General features: G+C 39.7%; 1 pseudogene; it reads left to right on the top strand.

Moving 5' to 3' along the window:
- The window catches only part of LOC138165644 (copine-1-like), a 12,061-nt pseudogene extending 9,059 nt beyond the window's left edge, over positions 1-3,002 (top strand).
- The last annotated feature ends 2,059 nt before the right edge of the window (positions 3,003-5,061 follow it).

Here is a 5,061-nt window from a genome sequence, read left to right as displayed (position 1 = left end):
AAGGAAGGAAGGAAGGAAGGAAGGAAGGAAGGAAGAAAGAAAGAAAGGAAGGAAGGAAGGAAGGAAGGAAGGAAGGAAGGAAGGAAGGAAGGAAGAAAGAAAGAAAGAAAGAAAGAAAGAAAGAAAGAAAGAAAGAAAGAAAGAAAGAAAGGAAGGAAGGAAGAAAGAAAGGAAGGAAAGAGAGAGAGAGAAAGAAAGAAAGAAAGAAAGAAAGAAAGAAAGAAAGAAAAGAAAGAAAGAAAGAAAGAAAGAAAGAAAGAAAGAAAGAAAGAAAGAAAGAAAGAAAGAAAGAAAGAAAGAAAGATACACACTTTCATATCTGGGGGGGAAAAGACAAAAATCCCTCTAAAAACAAACTAAAAAGCTAACTTTATGCTTTATGTAGGATTCAGAGGGCTGTCTAGGTAGGTGGGGGACAGAAAAGGGCGGACAAAAATATACAATTGCCAATTGGAATAGATCATTGTCTTGCATCATTTTATGTCACCAAATGACTTCACAATTAGTCTAAGGCTTTTTAATTGACTAAATGAAATGTGTTCTCACCTAGTTAAACTTATCAGGCTAAAATGTGGTGGCATATATAAGAGATACCACCTTATGCATAAATGATGATTTATAGTTTTCAAGGTTATTTGCTTACATTATCCCATTTATACTCCCAGAAATCATATTTTGGAGGTAATTGAAGTATTATTCGCCACATCCTATATGTAGGGAAACTGAGACTTAGATCATTTAACCATGTTCATGCAGCTACTGTATTAAGTATCAAGTAAAATATCTGAAAATTATAATACTATTTAATGCCTTGTGCTACTGCATAGATAATTGTTTTGTTACCTACTGTGTTTCCCCGATAATAATTATTTTTTTTGGACAGAAAAACACCAGAGGGCTTATTTTCAGGGGAGGGCTTATTTTAATGAACATTGACAGCAATTTTAATAAACAGGTAAATGTGAACAAAAAAAATGTACCTTTATTCAATAAGCAAATCACTGGGGAAGAACAGGATGACACGCTCACTGCTGCAGCTCTGATTGGATGCAGCTCGGAGCGTGGCGTGCGTTTCACGGGAGGGGAGGGGGGCGGTGCATACAGAGGGTACCGTAATGTAGCGTGTAGCGCAGGGGATCACCTTCACTACAGTAGCAATCTCAATAGGGCTTATTTTCAGGGGAGGGCTTATTTTAGAGGAATCTTACACAGTAAGGGGAGGGCTTATTTTCAGGATAGGTCTTATTATCAGGGAAACATGGTACTCGATACTGACATCAATTAAGATATAAACAAGGAGAAAGATACTCATTTAAACTATTCTTCAGTATCATGGAATATGTTAGCTACTAAGACCTAACAACAACAGCAAGTCACTACTGAAGGTGAGTTTTCCATAAGCTTCCTATTCTGGGCAACCATTTTTTGTGGCAGCGGGATTCAGGGACCCTGCTCACACTGGGGCTGTCCACCACAGGACTGAGACGTTGACACTGAGAGACAGCTTAGGACCATGCAGCTCTCCCCAGTGGTTCATTTGTTACCTCAGTACAGCTGTTCATCTCCTGTGATTACCTCATCTATAAGGACATTGGTTCCAAGGTCTACCCACTCTCTGTCCTGTTACAGGATGGTGGGTGGGGCAATTGAACTGAGCCCTTTCAGCCAGAGCTCTGTCAGAATTGCTCCAGCCCTGATTTTCCTAGACCACTGCCAATTGACTATCACTTTGAAATGGTCTACAACTTGGTTCTTGGTGTCTGTTAATTGAGAACAAGACTCCTGAGACTAGAGATGATGACCTCTTGCAGGGAGCCAAATGTACCCTAGGACAGATTGTATCCAGCCAGACTGTGACCCTGCCCCTAATATTGAAACCTAGGAAGGCAGCTGGACAAGGAACCATCACCATCTCAGTCCAGGAGGTGAAGTACACTTGAGTGGTGACCATGGTAGTGGAGGCCAGGAACCTGGGCAGGGACTTTCTGGGCAGACATGATCCATTCCTAGAGTCTTGCCAACAGAATAATGGGAAGTGGCTTCTGGTCTACATTTCTGAGGTGATTAAGAACCATCTCAATCCTACATGAAGCTGCTTCAGTGTTCCTTTGCAGAGTTCCTGTGAGAGAGACCCCAGCCTGCCCATCCAGATATACTGCTAAGACTATGACAGTGATGATTCTCATGACCTCATTGGAGCCTTCCAGACCAATTTGACCCAGCTGCATGGCACCCTAGTGGAGTTTGACTGTATGCATCCTGAGAAACAAGAAAAAAATAAGAGTTAGAAGAACTCAGTGATCATCCAGTTTAAGGTCTGCCAATACTGAGGCAAAGTTCTTTGTCTTGGACTTTCTTAGTGGGCATGAACTTTACTGGATGGAACAGGGACCATTCCTCTTCATATTTCCTGCACTACCTAAGTTCCTGTGGTGTCAATAAATAACTACACAGCTTTGGGGAGTGTGGGTTGTATGATACAGGAGTATGACATGAACAGACTATCCTCAGTTAATTGTCAGGTCTCTCATGAATTTGCCTTGAACTTCCATTCCAGTAACCCTTACTCTTCAGGTATCCAGGGTATTGTAGATGACTATCACTAGGCCCAGCCCCAGGCTTGATTCTATGGCTCTGAGAATTTTTCTCCCGTTATCAACCTGGGTTTGCTACCCAGGCTGCACAGCAGGAATCTGCCTCATAATACTTTATGTTGCTCCTGCTATCAGATGAGGCTGTGTCATATTTTTGAGGCTACAAAGGAGGCCATGTTTTGGGCCTCACACCTACCCATGTCTATCATCACCATGGGTTTTGAGGGTGCTAACGTCACAGACATGGAAGTGTTGGTTGGGGATGGGGGTCCTTTACACACGCTGATCCAAGAAATCTTTTCAGAGGTGTCCCAGCAGGTTGTGTCTTATTATAAGGTGAAGGGCTTGGCCTCCCACAAGGTCTCAGTGATGCCTGCCAAGGACTCAGCACCAACCTCCAATAACTAATTGACCAAAAAACTGACTCTCTTTATGACTATGTCTGTGTCTTTTGCTTCTCCTGTCAGTGGGAGGAGAAACAGAGAACCTGTCTCAGGTGTGGACATTTGTGCCTACTAATTTAGGTTATATGTATGCCATAGGCCAGGACACTCTCAAGTCAATCTGGTTGCAGCATATTTTGTATCTTTTTGTATTTGTATACATTATACTTCTTCTGCATTATTTTCTTCATCAAGTATACACATCCCCTGTGCTTAATAAAGATCAATTGAAACTTAGAAAAAAAAAAACTAAAACCCTTCCTGTTCTAGGGTAAAACTGTATAAATTTAAGAAGTCAAGAATACTATAAAAATTCAATCCATAACAAAAATGACAGTTCAAACTAATTACATTTCCCCTGCTCTATTGTACAGAAAGATAGAATACTTATTATTCTATTAAGTATATAGAGTTGCATATAATTTTCACCTTGTAGCTCTGTAACTAACTAGCACTGTGACTATGTGTGGAGACAGCATGACCCAATTAAACTTACCTTCTTCATCAGGTGTCACACCTTCCATAGCATCTCAGAGGCTTATAATGTCAATATAATGAGACTGTATAGTAAAGCATTTCCTAAGAATAAAAGCTGTCCAAAAATAATGGGTGTATTGGAATGTAAATTTTGAAGATCTTCCTTGCCCCTAGGCTAAAGTGTACCTGGAGCCTGGGGTGGGAGGCATGTTTTTCAGTAGATAATTCTTGATTGGCCAGTGGGTCCAGAAGGTTGTTACATTCTCTGAGCCAGGAGAAGGCTATATAAGCCCTGATGTGTAACTTTGTTTCGGGGGCTCACTTTGAGAAGTGATCTGTGATCTGATCAGATGAAATTCTGGAAAGCCGTTGTCCGGAGCTCCCCGGCTTTGAAACCCAGATATTGTTTGGTAGGAATGTAATGTTTGGACAGTTTGGAAATCTGTCTACTTGATCTGTTTTTGTCTTGATAATTCTGTCTGTATACTTTGAAGTTCGGGGTGCTGACCTTTTTTCCCCTGAACTAGGTGAACGATACATATCTGACTGATTAAAGTAAGTTTGTTAACCCATTTTGAGTTGCTTTACTTTATAAAATCAGATCCAAGAACCTGTGTTGGCAGACACCCTCGGGATGCTGGGGTCCTTGCTGCCACAATGGGCTACAACTGAAGGTAGTAAGAACTCTTCAGGAAAGTCTCTGTCTCTGTCACTATTTCTCTGTCTCTCTCTCTCTTTCTCTCCTGTCTTTTTTCTACCCCCTCCCCTCTTCTTTACCTCTGTACTCCTCTTACCTATTTATCATGGATAGAACTATAGGTTTCTGGAATAAAAGGAAAAAAATAATTTAAAAATTAGAAGGGACTTCAGTGATGTTCTAGATCAACTAACATCTGAACAGGTATTCTCTCTATAAAATCTAAAAAAAAAAATGATCAATCATCCAGCCACTGCTTGCATTAAATTATGGAAATCTTATTACCCCTGAGGCAAACCAATCACATTTTTCAGCTTTTTAAAAAATTTTTTTCATAGATTTTATTATGAATTATTTTATTTTTCTTTTATTGGTCTAAAATCAATTACTTTTATCTTTTGCTCTTAGTTCTTTCCCTTGAATCCAAGTAGAAGAACAGAAATTTTTTTTTATATGACAATTCCTCAAATAATGAAATTCTTGCTTAAATCTTCTCTTGTCCACTCTAAACATCCTTAGTTCTTCCACCCAATATTCATATTGCATGATATCTAGTGCTTTTGTCATCATTATCATGTTCCTTTGAATATAATTACAAATGGCAGCAGTGTTCTTGCTATGTTCTGTTTCCAAGAATGGACCCTAATATTTAAACTGGAATGTGAGGATTATTGAACAAATAAACTGTATTTTCTCCCTCTTTCTGACCATTCTACTCCTATTAATGCAGTCTAAATTCGTGTTACCTGTTTTCACTGTCATGTTACACTGATGTGTCATTGAAGAAGGCTGGATTTGGAGTCAGAAGACCGTAGCAAATACTAGATCTTCCATTTAGTGAATGTATATC

The sequence above is a fragment of the Petaurus breviceps genome, unplaced genomic scaffold (genome assembly GCF_028583685.1).
Source record: "Petaurus breviceps papuanus isolate PSGF00001 unplaced genomic scaffold, PetGlider_PUasm1.0 214, whole genome shotgun sequence".
In the NCBI taxonomy this organism is placed as follows: domain Eukaryota; kingdom Metazoa; phylum Chordata; class Mammalia; order Diprotodontia; family Petauridae; genus Petaurus; species Petaurus breviceps.
The sequence above is the reverse complement of the archived record's forward strand: the minus strand, read 5'-3'. Positions and strand labels throughout refer to the sequence as shown.